Source organism: Trachinotus anak, unplaced genomic scaffold (genome assembly GCF_046630095.1).
Source record: "Trachinotus anak isolate AG129_WGS33_773 ecotype Australia unplaced genomic scaffold, CSIRO_AGI_Tana_v1 ptg000007l, whole genome shotgun sequence".
Taxonomy (NCBI): Eukaryota; Metazoa; Chordata; class Actinopteri; order Carangiformes; family Carangidae; genus Trachinotus; species Trachinotus anak.
The window spans coordinates 8,741,396-8,758,988 of NW_027273858.1; the positions used below are offsets into that span (position 1 = coordinate 8,741,396).

The 17,593-nt window shown below is 39.8% G+C and overlaps 1 protein-coding gene across 3 annotated transcripts in view; it reads right to left on the minus strand.

Moving 5' to 3' along the window:
• Nucleotides 1–17,593, minus strand: part of chrm3a (cholinergic receptor, muscarinic 3a) — a 75,333-nt gene that overhangs the window by 32,180 nt on the left and 25,560 nt on the right. Inside the window, exon 3 of one of the 3 annotated variants that reach the window (XR_011691370.1) lies at nucleotides 16,340–17,535. The exons of the other annotated variants lie outside the window; for them this stretch is intronic. The gene's annotated coding sequence lies outside the window, so the exon portion shown is untranslated. Of the gene's footprint in view, nucleotides 1–16,339; nucleotides 17,536–17,593 lie in introns of those variants that run through there. 3 annotated transcript variants of the gene reach the window in all.

The window sequence follows — 17,593 nt, forward strand, 5'->3', positions numbered from 1 at the left end:
CATTAAGGAAGCGAGGCTCTCCTACCCTGAGGACACATCAGTCATCACAGGCAGAGCTGCAGAGAATCAGGAGACTACGTGCAGCACTGTATTGAAAAGAAATACAACATAATATCACCATACAGTTTATATTATGTCGCTTTCATGCTCTGCTCACATTGCTGACAATCGCAGTCGCAGCCAGCCGGTTCCTCAGCTGCCAGTCGCTGTGTTGCTGTGCTTTCTTCGCTGATTCATTATAAAATCAGTGTGAGGTGAACATGCATTTAAGGTGTTGAGGACAGACTGAGATAACGTTTCATGTGAGGGATGAAATAGCGTTCTGACTGTGGGAGGTGAGACAACGGAATCAAGTAAGCATTTTATAACCCGAGCCCTTTGCCTAATGAAATACTGCCATGTGAGACATTTATTGCTGTGAACTTTAAATTATCCACAGAGCCATTTGGAAGTCAGATTTCCGGCCCGTGTGAGTAAGGACATATTTTATGGCCTTTCCCTCCACTTTCCCACTTGGATATTGAATTTGATGACATTACACAGCACATGCGACCTGTATTAAGTTTGCGAACAAACAAATGACGTTCTATTTTCGGCTTCTAGGTCAGGTGTCGGTTACACCGCTGTCCTGGTGCTGTGATTGTGTTAGCACACGCAGAGACTTTGCTATGTAACTGATGGCAATCTGCGGAGGCTACAGAGCTGGATACTGAGTGTAGCAAACCTCAGTTCGTTATGAAACATGTCTTGGCTTAGTCATGTCTGAGTTATGCCAAGTATTGGCCACCCAAACACTGGGTAAAATTGTGGCTTGCACTGGAATCTTATGAGATCGAAAAGATAATAAACAATAACAAACTAAATTATGCCTGTAATCACTGTGGAAAATACTTATTTAAGATTGTGTTGTTTGCAACAGCACTGATATACACTGGCTGGACACGATTTTCAAACAATCAGCCATACAAGCTAAACCAGCAGCATCAACAACAAGCTAATAGGTCACGTTGGTGGTCATTTGAATCTCATTTGAATTCTGGCAGCGTTATGTAAAATGTCACGCTTCGTGTCTTGAGACCCCGCATAGCTTTACGGATTATGTGTCATTTCGAGGATATGACCTCCAGATGTGGAAGGGTTTGGGGCGGGGGGGGTTCACATTACTGTGTTAGTGTCAAAACCGACTTGCCAGGCACATCACACTGCAGCAGTGTTGAGCTGTGACTCCTCAATCCTCTTCCCAGTCAAGTCCAATCAATTCCAGTGAATGTGCAGTCGCTTAATATGATTCCATTTTCTGTGTCATTTCTCGTCTTACCCACCACGTGACAGAACCTTTGCCACAGACAGACTATAACTCGAAGATAGATGGTTATAGATTTTATTATCTATGCATACTTATCAATTAGTCTGACTACAGCAGCCGCTTTGAGAGGGGCCAGCTGCAGCTCTTCCAGCAGTACTGTGTGCTCCTTTCCCTGCTCTTATCTCTGTTCTGATGAACCCACACCGCCTCTTCCTTTAACTATCCTCCCCTCTTCACTTCCAAAGCCTCTGCTCTTTTCTTTTACCATCATCAATCTCTATCACTCAACTTTAGTCTTCTCTTGATCTGCCCCTGCTTTTCCACATCCACATTCTGTCTTTGGCTTTTAAATTGCTCACTTTCTTGCAGAAACTAGTGAAATCCCCCAGCTTGCCTGTGACAGTTTTAACATGGGCTGCTATATTTAACTATATACCTAGATTACACAGTTGATGAGATAAGGGCATTTGATTTGATGAATTAAAAAGACAGATGGGTTGGGGTTGTGGTATTGGTGACTCACTTCCACAGCTTCGTGCCATGGTTTCAAATAGAGCAGCTGGATACAAATCTGCATTACCATTAAAAACCGTTTGCCATTTAAGTTCACTTCTGCTGCATCTTCACAAGGACAAAGTCATAAGCGCGGTTCAATCAGTGCTCTGAAGTATTGGCTTTTGCATTATGTTGTCCAAGTGAGGCCATTAGCAGTATGTCACCAGGGCTTTTCTCTATCTTTGGTTATACACAGAGAGGTGGCTATCAGGATTCACATCAGATCAAAGCTCATTATCTCTGCTTTTGTCTCCATCAGGTGCAGATGCAGGTGCAGCAGCAGAATCAGTGAGACACCACTCATTGCTGCTGGTCTCGCTGAAGAAGAGATTTTCAGTCTTATTGGGTCCACTTGTTTGGACCCACACAAGTGCACACAACACAACACTGCAGTGAAAGTGAGGTGAATGCCAACCAATACAACCTGGAAACTGGGCGTGATGGGAAATCTAGACAGAAATCCATTAGCCTGTTAGTTGTTCTGGTTGTTTCATTGATAGTTGGATTGATTGCATTGTGAAAGTGAATGTGTTCTGCTGTTGTGTGCTTTATAAAGGTGAACATACCTTTATAAGGCAAATACGTTTGGCTCCTGAGCTATAACCAATTCCTTTTACAAGAGCAAGAGGGAAAGACATTTCACTTCCATTTATACCTGAAAAGAAGCAAGACACTTCTTATCATTCTCTGCAGATAAACGTGCAAGAGGTCATCAGATACTGAGGTAAACTCTGACTTTCTGTTCATGCAGAGCGCAACACGATCAACGAGGCATTCGTTTCCTAAAGAGGCGAGACACCAGGGAGGCTCAACAGATGAGCAGATGCCCAGCAAGTTTGTCAGCTGTGAAAAGTGAGTCATCGGCCGACTCTACTGCAATTCAGATTTATATCCCTGGATGTTGGAAAGGCCTGATTCGAGGCTTCTAAATTCTCTAAAATATTTATTTGATAGTTTTTTGGTATACTTACACTACTAGTCAAAGTTTTAGAACACCCATATTTTTCCAGTTTTTATTGAAATTTAAGCTGTTTAAACCCAGAGCATAACCTTAAATCAGACAAAGGTAAGCAGGCAACTGCCAAAGGTAAAAAAAAAAAACAACAACTGAGAAACCTTGTAAATATCAGACCTTTTTCAGGGCTTAAGAAATTGGTTTCCTGCAGCAATGGAAACAAATGAAGCCTTGAAAGTTAATGCAACTAGTTCCTACAGGTGCCCCAACTTTGACTGATTGTCTACAAATCATCTACCTGTTAGGCAGTGTTGGAACAAACTGTGTTACTGCCCCCTCTGATGCATTATTAGCGGGAGGATGATGGAAGACCAGCAATGTCTCCAGATTTAAACCACATGAAGCTGAATTAGGATGAACTGGAACAGAAGGTGAAAGCAAGACTACCTGCCAGTGCAACACATTTGTTGGAAGAAAAAGTACAATATTTCTATAATAATACTGTAAAATGTTATGAAAGGCAAGAAAACACCAGGGTGGTAAAATAGGTAGTTTGTATAAACACAGCATTATGCTACATGTGTTTTTTCTTCACATATTATAGCAGCATGAGACGAGTGGAGTCACAGCCTCTTACAGTGTGCACACATCCACCCAGAATCAAGGTCACACAGGTGTTGAAATCTGGGGGTTCATTCAAGGTAAATCTTTTATGCGCCATGCCATAACTCTGTACAGTTAGCAGTTTTATAGCTGAACTGCATGCTGCTTAAAACTCTCTCCGACCCCTGTCTCTCTTACTTTCCTCTCAATAGCTTTTGCTTCTGCCTCACACTGCAGAATTCTGTATCCAGTATTGGACGATGACCAATAACACAGCCCCTCGCCTTATAATGGTGATGGAAGGCTTTCTGTGCCATCTGCCAGCCATGTGAAATATTCAAATGCAGATGCAGGTGCATCTATAAGGATATTTCTGACTAAATAGGGGGTACAGTGTGCATCCTGCAGGAGGGAAAGAGAAGACAAAGGGAAGATCAGTTGGGGGCAGGAAAACATATCACGAGCAAAAACTGATAATGATCGCTTTTTTCTTAACCTGCAGTCATTCCTCAAACAATATCATGAGATGTCAGAGACTGGTTTCAGACTTCCTGCTATTTAAATACTGTCTTTGAAATCAAATCATACATGAGCACTTCTAAATGAGCTGAACTCTGTTGGTAAAAATTCTAATCTGATCCCAACAGTATTTTAACCTGATCATGAATATTCAGACCTCAGCCAGCACAAACTGACCTCAGTCTCACTGGATGAAGAGAAGTGTTGAAACATTTTTGACTGGGCATAAAAATCCACTTTAACACAACATTAGCTTTTGCAAATAAGCCAGGTAGAAGTCGCCTGCCAATCAAATGTTGAGCGGACTATTTATTTAGGTTCTGTTAAGGGTAATATTTTGGTGGAGCTCTGCCAGCTATGTCCCCAGAGACAAATTTAACTAAGTGCATTAAACTTAAGAAATCTGTGACTAACATAGGCATCCCCAGGGAGGAAGAATCCTCAAGAGAGCTTTTTTTCCTGCCAAAAGGGAACGGGCTGAATCAATGGACTGTCATTAATTGCAGGCCAGGGTGGTATTCTTGGCTCCAATAATTCACCGAGGAAATGGCTGCGCGCATTATTGCGTCGCACAAATCACACTGGCAGTTAGCTTAGCTGATGGACAAGGGGCAGCCGAGCTTGAATGTTCCCAAGAAATGAACAAGAAATTATACATGTGAAGTGAAGCTCTATCAAAGTCACATTGTCTGAATCTGGTCAAAAATCTAGGTGCCTAAGTGCCTCCCTCCTTATATCCATCTTCTGTCATTCTCATATGCTCTGGTTAAAGGAGGAACAAAGGCAGAGTGATGCATAACCTGCCAAGAGAAGAGCAGTGAAAGTATTAAATCAAAATACTGTGCAACATAAATGATATGAAATGATGAAAAATGTGATTATTTTCCACGAGAGGTGGGTGATATGGATAAAATATTATATCAAAATGTATGTAATTTTACATGGCTGCTGACTAATTTCTTGATACATCAACAAATTGTTTGGTCACCAAAACATGGTGAAAAATGCCCATTACATTTTCTCTAGGCCAAGGGACCATCAGACTGTGTCGGAAACAAACAACTTGATAAAACCCAAAGATATTCAGCTTACTATCACATATGAAAAAGACAAGTGGGAAGTTGAACCTTGGGATTGTTTGACATTTCTGCTTATATTATCATGTCACTCAACCATAGTTTCCACTAAAGCAATGCATCAAGTTGTTATTCAAATTCTGTCAGTGCCAGATTCTTTATCATTTCAACTTTTACAAACTTTACATCAGTGTTGCATACTGCAGAACCCCCCCCCCCCCCCCCCATCTCCAGTAACTCACATTTACATTTCCTTCAATGCACTGGCAAATTACTGGGATTCCAATTTCTTATCATGTGTTCTCATCTTGATTTAGTGCAAATGAAAAGTGAAAATAGAAGTTGTGTTAGAGTTTGTTTATTTTTTGTTCCAGACTATGAAGCAAAATAGAAAAAAATGTCCCCCCAGCACTTCATCAGTGTTTGGAGAGAGAGCGAGATTTGCTCAGCATGTGCGATCGCTCCCGCACCCACACACATAGCAGGTACCTCATAAAGTAAGGCAGCTTAAGAGCCTATAGCTGCTCAGGCATAACATTTTCCATGCATACAGTTTGGAGAGGAGGAAGGTAATGAGTCAAATTATGTTGCTAAATGGAGAGGCCTGGTGCTCTGGAGTATACCACTGTGAAAAAGTGACCTCAGGAGGTCCTGCACTTTTCTCTCTCTCTCTCTCTCTCTCTGCTGATGGGTGGGATTCAGCTGGAATTTTATCAGCAAGGTTAAACAGGGTCTATCACTGACCAGTGGATTACAGGTGACAGGCTGAGGAGGAAGGTATTAGACCAAAATGTCACCACTGTCATAAATATGCAAGCTATCGAAATATTATGGGTTACAATTCTTTATATATTGTATACAGAGAAAACTACAGTTATACTTGATATCAATACATATGTGAGCAATGAGAAAAATGGGCACCAATTACTTTGGAAAATAATTTTCCCAAAGTTACATTAATATAATTACTTAGAAAAATTAGAACATTACTTCCATTGATGAGACGATCGAGGAGACAAAAGACAGACGGGGATAAAAGCCCCACTGTGGAACAGATAATTGAGAGCATTAACTTTATTGGGCCCAAGTTGATGTAAGGGTGGGGAGTAATGCAATCATTGGCTTTCTGTAGAGTCGAACACTCTGTGGGTCTGATTTAAACAGCCACATTAGGGATTTAAACACAGCTGGACAAGATGGATGGAATCTTCAACATGCTAGTTAATTGCTGTTAGCCATACAGACAGGTGATTGATCAACACAGATGTAGATAACATGACACAGTGGGCTGCAGACTAATACACAAAATACCAAAATCAATCACTGTGAGTCTCAAGCATGTTGCAAATCCAAGAGAAAATACTGTGCGTGAGAGAAACAGCAAGACTTAATCATGTCCCTCATGAAGGCTAAATAATGACTAATGGCAAATTACTTAAAACATTAAGCTTTTAAGGGTTATACATGAGGAAAACTCTAGGGGTGATTATGTTAATGGGAGCACATTTCCTTTCTCAGCTGCTTCAAAGTGAAGCCTACACAGGTGGATAGATATTCCGGCCAGGAGACAGGCAAAGCAAAGACGCCTGCAGGGTTAGTGTCAGGTCAGTTGCACTCAGTGCGTGTGTGCATAATTGCATGTGTTCACATGTGTTTATCCACCCCTCTCTGTGTCTGTGTGTGTCTGCATTTTTTATCAGGGTCTGATCCAAGTGCCTCCAGATGCTGGTGCCATTTGCTCCCCTGCCAATCAAAGGCCACAGCAGAATGCCAGTCCCTCTGGGTCCTGGTTTACAGGCGGCTTACCTGTATGTCGGTATTGGCGGATGCACAGTGTGCTCTACCCCTGTAGCAGCAAAGTCACACAAAGGGAGGATTTCCCCACTGTTAAAGCGTTTATCAGTTGTGAACGGTGTGCATGACATAATCCAGTTAAAGTGAATTTTGTTTAGCGACAAATAAAATAAAAACTGCCCAGAGTAAAAACCTCCAAATTATAAAAGGGTTCAGTCTTTAATATCTTAAAAAATACAGATCTTACAGTAAATTTCCAAGTGACACATGTATTGATCACTGAGGGCAGAAAGCTAAAAATGCTATGAGCAGCTACTCAGTTTGGCCATGAAGAAAATTTGAAATTTTTTTATAAATCTGAGCAGCTTTTCCTGTACCAATGCAAATATGTGTCCACCTCAACATGGCTGCGACAGGCTGTTTGACTCTGTCATTCTCTTATGCATGTGTATGCTGTTTGGATCCACTGCAGGAATGCTGGACTTTGCCAATGACAATGCAAACTATCATATAGAGTAAAGAGGTAACTAATGCGTGTGAATAAATTTCACTACATTCCATAGCAGAATAAGTGAAAATCATAACTAGAATCAAAAACTGGGGTTTGATACGATGACAAAGGATTCTAACTTGTTCCAAATTAATGAATAATAAAACATGAAACTGATCAACTGAATCCTTACAGAGTCTTTTCCAGCGGGTCATCTTCTCTATATGTGCGTTTGCGAACAAGACACACATTATACATTTATCATTGTAGCGGTCAAACGAGCTTCTGCAGAAATAATGGCTTTTTTAAAAGACTGGCATCCTGTTAAATTAAGTGTCTAAAGGTTAGGGGCCTCTAATGTACCAGGTTAATGGGAAACACACCAACAGAGCAAGGCAGCAGCTACTGGAGCTAGTGTCGTCCGTACTTTTTCACACCAATGATCCACCTTATCCAACAACAAGGGTGAAACGAGAAAACAATGAAAGGAAGGAGATACTGACATCATCTTTGACATTTACTCTCATCGCGTTGTTGCCCAGCAGATGGCTCAGAAAAGGCCACTTGATTTTTAGCATGTAACACATATAGACCTACTACACACTTTTCACTTTACTATACACTGGTGCTTTTCATTCTGTAAATTACAAATTATATCTTGTCTGTGAGAAGGTCTTTATCAGCTTCCATCCATCTTGAGGAACTATTTTTGTTTCTCAAAGCACTGACTCAAAACCAGCGATAAATAAAAAGAGAAATTTGGGGAATGACAACAGTGCAATAAACGGCCTTAATGTACGTCATGGAGAAATGCATCCGTTCCCAATTGCATTGCTGATTCTGGCACAGATTAGCATAGCCTGTAAAGAATTGCTGATATCACTAAAACAGGCTATACTAATTAAAGCCAGAATCATCAATTCAGATCTTCGGACACGTTGACCCCTAGAAATGAAAGAGAGGTTTGGTTCCAAGTGAAGCTAAAGTTGGAAACGAATGAAAAGTTAGCATCAGAAGGTGAGTAGATGAATGGAAGATAAAAGGAAAGCACATGAGAAACTGGATGTTTCCTTTGCATAAAATCACAAAGAACTTTAAATGTGATAAAATACATCTATCACAAGCTTTACAAACATTCTTATTTTCCATCTGTTAAGGGAAAAGGGGGAATTAACAGTTTTTGTTTTCACATCACTCGAGCCAGTTTGCAAATCCCTTCTCCCACTGTGGGTGTTCAACACATGGTTCAGTTCATTTCAGAGCGGGACGGGAGCGGAAAAGGGGTCCACAGGACAGATGTCTAGTCGTTCTATAAGCAGTCTTTATCATGCAGAAGCCATATCTGTGAATTACACCGCACACAATGCATCACGCTGGGATGAGCCTCTCAGTAACACTCTGCCTATAATGAATAGCCTGGTGGAAGAGAAATGAAAGGAGCATAAGAAAAAAAGCAAGAGGAGTGGGGAGAGCGCTGGTGTGGGACAGAGAATGAACAACCAGAGAGACAGAGAGTTTGGAAGGTACAGTTAGAAAACAAATGAACAGAGAGCTGCGTTTTGAGATAAGGAAAATATACATTCTGTTTCAGACCTCAGACCTTAGCTCAATTAGAATTGCCCAGTATAGACTAAGCAAAAATACAGCGGAGATGAAGACAGCAATGACTATGGAAGATGAGTCAACAGCTCCAATAATGAAGCTGCTTTACTGGCTTTGATTCTCAGACTTATATGTCAAAGAGATGACATCCCCTGTGTTTGGTTTGGTTTGCACTTTGAGGCTTTGGTGAATAAAACACTGGAGAGTATGCCTGTTTGTCAGAATTGTCCAGCGAAAAATTGGCACTCAAGATGCTCTGCTCAGAAGTCTCAATCCTTCACCGTCCATCTGTGGCTTAGTGAACGTGGAGGCTGCAATAATTCACCATCATAATGATACAGACCTAAGATACAGTGTTCAGCAGAAACAGTTTACCAATTTATCACCACACCATTATGACGCATGCTGAGATTTCTATCACTGAATTTGGAAAGGAAAAATTCCTAAGGGGTTGTGTAAACCAAATAACTAAACTGGTATGACAGAAGGTCAAAAGGCAAAAGAAAGAAAGTGTGTTTTGCTCCTTTTCAAACTTGTGTCTCAAGGGTTACTCATAGATTTGTTAAGTAATTTGAGAGTTGTGGATGAAATTCATAATTGGAAAAATGAGGAATGTGCCTGTCAGGAATAATTATTTTCCTCTTGATAGTTGTTGTCTTTGGTCTTTTGACACTGAACTGATGATGTGTGGATTATAATGGAACTACAAACTCAAAAACATAAATATATATGTTCCAATATGTAAGGCCAAACGCATGTTCATTGGTGGATCTGTGGTTTGCACGGTTTGGTTTAGCATTTCAAGAGTCAGCATGCCAACATGCTCAAAATGAAAACTGAATGAAAATAACATGCTGATGATGAGCAAATAAGGTTTTTAAAGTACAGCTGAGATGTTTGGAATGTCATTAGTTTTGCAGGTCATAATTGGACAACTAATTTTGACGGTACATGAAAACTTTAGGGATCACCAAACTTGTCAAGAGTCACTCTGAGGGGAGCATGAATGTGTGAACCAAATTTTATGGCAATCCATTCAATAGCTCAGACATAGTTCACCAAAAATGTTAATGTAATGTAGTGTAATGTAATGTAGGTTCATCAAAGTCATTAGGATTCATCCTCTGAAGACTATGAACATCTGTGCCAAGTTTCATGGAAATCCACAACTATTATAAGATATAGTGGTTTTATTGAGTTAGCACTGATACACTTGAGAAGTTATGTCTTATGGTGTTAAGTTATGAAGTCAGAGATGCACACAAATTATAGTGACAAGAGATTATTGGCAAATTAAACTTGTAACCAGGTTATAAAACCAACACTGATTTAGAAAAGAAACAGAATTAAAGCCCAAAATCACAGACTAGAAGTCTTTTCTCCCTTAAGACATAAGCTGCAGCCCAATGGTGTGTGACACCAACTTTTGCTGCCTTGTTCCAGTCAATAAGTTTTAGTGCTAAAAAAACACTGTTAGTGTGATGGAGTCATTCTGTGATACTAAAATTGAATTAAGTGTCTCTTAAAACATTTTTCTGCTGTGTGTAATTCAGAGGTGTGACCAATTTCACTTTTATCCTGCTTCTACTTTACAGAATGTGTGAGGTCCAGTAAGACTATAAAGCTTGTGAAATAGGTTTACACTCAATTTAAATCATGTTGTTATGTATGGAACCTAATAATAGGTAGATTCAGATTCTAACTGTAGTTTATTTTGGTATGAATGCTTTTAGTTTCCAAGTTTTGTTGCCAGTTAAGAAATATTCCATGTTGTATGAATAAAACTTGTAAAAACGAGTTAATAGCCAACAAAAAGCAAATGTGTACAATGTGTCTATTAAAATTCCTCAAGTGTTGAGAGAGAGGTGATAGTGTATAGGTTGTATTAAATATTGCAAACATGTACAGAGGTTAGAATACATTACATACCATGTCTGAGGAATAACATGTCTACTGGTTGAGCTGCGTGAATTAAAGGTCACCATGTATTTATGCCACAGGAGAAAAGCTGGAGAGATACATCTTGATATTGTCTCCAGCAGGTATGGGACTGTGTGTTCTCACAGCTGAAGTAGGAAAGATAATAAAACCAGGGAATTTTGTATAGGAAGAAAAAGGCAAAAAAAAAAAAAAAGAAAGAAAGAGAGAAGGTCAGAAAAAAATAAATATAAGTATCAAAGGTTTTGTGGCTCAGGCTTAGACGTTCTTCACAACATGTTTTCTGAGGTTTCTGAGATTTCCAATTGAGCTTTCACTGTGGGCATGATGTAAGGAAATGGATTAAATAATCAAAAACATAAAAGTGGGTGGTGGCAGTGGAAAAGGCTGTTAGGGCAGCTGTGCCCCACTTCTATGTACTAAGATGTTCCCTTACACAAACTGAACAACACTTAACCCACAGATGGAGGCTGAAAACATATTCACAGCTAAGACCTGGCAAGCAGAAGCCACTCCAATGTCATTAGAGTTTAGGAAAAGGCTTAGGACGGTGTCATGATGCAGCTGTGAATGAAACAGATCATTTCCAGAAGATAAGGCTGACGTTTAGGGATATTGAGGGCACAAAGTTTACATACTGTAGCTCACAATTCCTAAGTTAAAGGTGTGGTGATAAGAGTTGGCATGTTTCTTTGGCTAATGCAGTCAAAGGCAGTATAAGAGATAAAAAAAATGGATGTTGGAGATGTTAGGAAATGGCTCAGAGTCCCAGGGAGTATAATGGTTTTTTATAGAAAAACACTTTCAACGGCTTATATCAAGTCCACAAATGTAAGGGTATGAGTATAGAGCTTACAGTGGCAACAGGGTGATAATAACATTTTTTTTAAAGTACCTGAAAGGCACAATAAGTGCCCAGACATTATAGGACAGGTGCAAAGTTCTGGACACTGAGCACAGGGCAAGCGTTTCGCAGCAGGAGAACTCGCCCACAGAAAAGACAGATTGCTGTGGAGCAAACATATTGACAGAAAGAGGCAGCAATTTGAGCAAAAGCTGCCTTTGGACAAAGCAGTCGGCGGATGAGCTGGTAAAGTGCAGGAAATAGACTTGGCTAAAGGGCTGTGCAATATGGCGGGGAAACCAATTTAGACTCGTTACATGCAACATATTATGTGCCATCATCAATCCAAACCGCAGCAGAGTGAGGGAAAGAAAAGAGAGAATACTGGAGAACCGCAAGACAAATAAAAATCAACAGTTATTGTTAAATATTAAAGACGCCAGCTGCTTTTGCACCAAGATAATAACAAAAGTTGACCAACATATCTTGTCTTACTAGTCTTGTCTCCTATTAACATGTCACCAGTATAAAATCACAACATATGTTTACCATGCAGACTATCTATAGCTTACTTCATTGTGAATGATATAACATTCAGTCTTGACATGACAGCACCTCCAGGCTGTGAATCAAGACTTAAAAGTCAGCAGAAACAATGTCACAGCTGTGGATCTGCAGGTACTTTTCCTTTCCCTAACGCCCATGACTTCTTCAATCTGTCCCCAGAGGCCTCACCTCACACTCACAGGGCCAGACTCCATCTCAGCACCGCTATGGTTGTTCCCTTTAGCGACTAATGCATCGGACACATACATAGACAGCTCTACACAGATAAAATTGGACTGGAAAAGAGAGGGCCTTCACAGGACACAGGAAATTTCTGGCCACAAATGATACACATACATAACAAGATGCATGTTTTTGAAGCATGTTGCTGATTTAATACACTGTACTGTTTCTGTACTGTGGCCCAAACTGTAACAGTCAATCCAAATCTGCATTTATACGATACAGACAGGTATTCCAAACTCTGGAAATATAAGTGCCATTGCGATAATCCTTGCAATAAATTTGTTCAGTTTCACAACTTCAACCTGTAATATACAGGATGCAGTTTACATTATGCAACGAGTGAACAGTTTCCTCTTCACAAAAATGAATTGCCCCAAGCCGATCGGCTCGTCAAGTAGACCAAGAAAGGCATGTTTTTAAAAAATCACTAGCCGCTGATCCAAATCACATCCTTTATTCATTGTAACCCATTGTGCAGTTGTCAAAAGTTTTCTATTGTGCTTCATTAAAACACTCTATTGCAAAAATACAGTTTAATTTAAGGAACAAGAGAACAACAGAGTTGCACAAAAAATGAACAACAGCCAACTGTTTTAATGAAGATACGCAGACAGTGACAGTGAAGAGAGTAGAGGTTAAGAAAATGAGTCAATTTGCATCTATTTCAGCAATGCTTTGCATAAGTAGCATACGTCTCAAGTGCTGTAATTGGTAAAAACTGTGTTTGAACAGAGAGAGAGGGAGAGAGTGAGAGAGAGAGAGAGAGAGAGAGAGAGAGAGAGAGAGGCTGTCTATGTCCTGTCCACATCTCCATGTCCCAACAAATCCAAACAAACACTACACATTTAAATATGTTATGCAAACCAAAGCAATTCAGAAACTAAAGGTATTGTACAAAATATCTGTCAGACAATTCTTATCCAGGTGTTTTGCAGGATGAAATGTTGTACCACAGTAAAATATGTGAGGGGAACTAAACTTTTCTTTTTTTTTTTTTTTTTTACCTAATTTAGTGTTGTATGTGCAGCTGTATTATGTAACTATAAAAACATCATATTGGAACTCATATCAAATGACTTGGATCAGGATTTGGGTGAAAAAACATGATTAGTGCGCGCCTAGAGAACACACATCGCTGACAACTGCTCACACACTTTTGATCCGTATTTGGCACAGGAGGCTGAAGGAGGCTGAAAACAAACACTGCAGTGTAGACCCTCTATAGTTTCATCAAAACATTGTGTGGACAGTTAAGCAGAGTATGCTTAGTTTAAGTGTGTGTGTGTGTGTGTGTGTGTGTGTGTGTGTGTGTGTGTGTGTGTGTGTGTGTGTGTGTGTGTGTGTGTGTGTGTGCTCATCCGTGTGTATTAATGGACTTGATAGATGGGAGATTTCCTAACTTAGCAAAAGATTATTCTGTAATTACAAAGTTTGAGCCCTGGAGAACCGCAGCTGAATACCAGATAGGCTTTTATAATGTTTGAAGTACTGTAACGCTGCCTAATGAAGTCCCACTGGACTGGTTTCCTTCACTGTAACTCACCTTTTATTCTCACAAACACTTCCTCAGTTCGTCTATGACAGACATGGCTAGGATATCCAGAAAGAGACAGCGGGACTATGACAGAATATTATAGCTTGTGGCTTGAAAAAGTGGAGTGAATGCATTCTGTAAGTAGTTATGCAGGTATGATTAAATGATATGTAAATCCTATGGAAATAAGTAAGAGTTCCTTCACTCTTGCACAACTGAGTTTTTTTTGGTTTTTTTTCAGAGCGCTGGTAAAGTGTGGGACATTTCAGATCTCAACACACATGAGACCTCTTGGTTTCTGCATGAGAGTTTTCTGGCCTGAAAGATGCGTTTTGCATCCGGGCAGATATTAAGTAGCTTCTATGGATCCGGTGTGAAGTTTGATTTTACACTAACTGCTGCTGAAGTTTTTAATGATGAGAAAATTTCTTTGCAATTATTGTCATTTCTCACCACAAACTAGTCTTCATCGAGTAACAAATTAGACTGCAGAAAATGTCCCACGGTGTCAGAATCATCAATACACACTTACGTTGAAAAGATTTCTCCAGTGACCTCTTCAAATGTGGGTTTCTGATAAACAACGTTCCTCAAAGCATTTAAACTTTAAATCAATGATTACAATCTGCCACTAACATCCTGAATGTCCAATAAAGCCTAACAATGTAACTATTGATGACATAGATGAAACGTGGGGCAAACACATTGCTTTAGACAGGTAATCATATTCCAAGAAATGAGATGACAGAAATGGTTTATCTGTGGCTTCCTACCCACACACCCAAATGTGCTCATCCGCGTCTCTTGTATAACCATGTCTGTGCCTCCTGTTACTGCAAACCCAAATTAAATGCACGCTGACTGAATGCTCGAGTGCTTTTAACCACTCCTGCTGTTGTACCCACGCTCACCGATACGCAGGGTGACAAAATGTAAACCCACTGAACTCCGTATGGAGTAACAACATCTAGATGCACCACTTTCTCCATGACAAATGAGCCTTGCTTTTGGCCAGTTAATGAAAATAATTTTTTTTTTTTTTTTTTTTATGTTTGCTTGATTGTAATGTTTTTTTTTGTGTTAGTTTCACTTACAGAGATTGCATTGATTATAGCCTGGGGTTTTCTGCTCTCAAATGAATGCAAGTCTGCTATCAATCATCGCTTCATTCACTTCAGAGCAAGACCTGATTTCCATAAACAGGCACTCTAGCCAAAGGCGACTTCATTCAATAAGTTTTCAGGGGTGCTGAAGGTAATGTTTTATCATGGAACAAGTTTTGCCGCATGATGCACTGTGCAGATAGCACTATCACACAAAATCAGCCCTTTGTCAGTTATGCTCAGGGGATAAATGTTATTACTTTCAAACAAGGTTAGCCTCATAACTCTCGGCATGTGTTTTCATTTGGAAAAAAAAAACTAATGTGAAAGCAAAAGCTTTTCATGTGTGGTCAGGACTATTTGTAAACCAACTCCTTTGTGGCACAACATAAAACTACTACTACTTTTTTAATTTTTATTTTTACTTATTATGTTTTCACAACAATGAAATCAATGAAATCAGATTACCATTTTTGATACGCTCGCGAGCAAATCATAGAAATCCTGCTGCAAGTGGAAATTTAACTTGTAAAACCAAAATTGTAGCCTCTCCAATTCTGGATCTAACACACATATCCATTTCAGATGCTAACAAACTGCCTGTCCCTCCTGCACCGCTAATACTTTGTCTTCAGCTTTATTTCTGGGGCTCTTCTGTTGAATCAAGCTACTTGTTTCAATTAAACCACACATATGCTGTGTTCGTGCAGCACAGCTGATACTTTCCCAAGCTCTCTATTTCACATTACACATCACATTTATTATCAGCAGTAGAAGTAGCGATCGTAGTACTGGTGTTTTGGTATTGTGGTTGTTGTTATGAGGCTATTATCAGTATGTTTGTTTATCTGTTTGGTCTTATGTGTGCTGATATTTAGTTTCCACAGGTAATAACTTACAGATGGTTTGCACCCGCCACTGAGGACTGCTGCCCCATATGGGCCTCCGCTTATGCTACCAGCAAACCGCCTGGAATGTGCAAAATGTATGTGCATCACTAACATTTTAACATTTATGGGTCAACAGAGGTTTCAAAGATGATTCATTGTCTTATAGGGAATGAATTTAAGAAATAATCTGATGATTTTGTATATTTTCCTTACTGTCATCAAAGTCCATGAAAAGACCAAAATGAACAATGCATTGGTCCTGCTATCAAGTCTCCATAGCCGAAGCTTGATACAGTTTATTCCTATTAAGAACACATCAACACCACACTGGATGACATTCTCCCTAATTATGATTTAACAAGGGCATTGTAGTCTATTTTGAGTCAGTCACTGCTGCCAGAAATACTTGCTAGAACACCAAGTGTGTATCAATCCACAGCTGAAAGTAGTCCCCATCAAATACACCACTTACTAAACTTTTAGTTTACTACAAGTTACTGACCTGAAACACCAGATGGTTTGTTACACAGACCCATCTGGGAAGGCTTCATTGGAAACTGTCTTGAAAAGGGCTGGTGCTTTCAAAAAAAGACTTGGCAGGTGATTGGATTAACCATCTGTCTATCATTGTCTATCAAGGGCTAACTTCAACCAATCAGATTGTGCACCCTTCCCATTCCCACCAGCAGAGTCAGTTGGTAAATCAAACTCTGGCCGGTTGGGAGAAAAGCAAAAACATCTTTTTCATCTATAGAAACCTTCAGTGCCGTTCTGTGCTCTTCTTTCAATGAAGAAATACTCTCCAGTCCTGATATACCTGCAGCATAACATAACTGTAGCACAATCTATGCTAAACTCTTTAGGAGCTGCCATTGTTCTAATTGAACAGTAGCTTTTCACTGTCATCACACCTAAGATCCACCCCTATCTGCCAGTTGTTCCTCCTTCATAGAACACTGATTGGTCCATTGGCCACAAGCAAATAGCTAGAGCCTGGCAAGATGGATTCTCACACTCATCTTGCCTCACAAATCCACCTGCCTCTCAAATTGAACAAGTTACAGTGTCCAGCAAATTTAGGAAACTACTAAGAATGAAATTTGAAGTTTTTGTGAGGCAAGATTAAGTCTCCAGAATACACATGGATGTGTTTGAGGCTGTGTGCCACAGACAGGGTAGTGAAGTTAGGAAGCAGTGAGCACTTTTAATGGCATTGGCTGATGCTGGCTTTTTTAAAAGAGAAAATATGAAAACATCTTTGAATGAGGTCATACAGTATATCCGTTGTACGCACAGGAATGTGATCACTTCCTCAGTGTGGATATCAGAGTAGCCATCACGAAACACGAAACACAAACATGCAGAAAGACAAAGACTTCATCTTTAATGACAGATCAATACCCATCACCGTATCTTCTTCACACATGTGCTCACTCACGCTAACGCACATGCAAGCACATGTGTGAAAAGGCTTGTTGATCCTATTGAAGGCTGATTCAGGTAAAATACCAGCATATACTTTGGTCACTCAAGGCTTTAGGAAGGAAAAAAAAAGAGAAAAAAAATCCACATTGAATGTTTTTTTTTTTTTC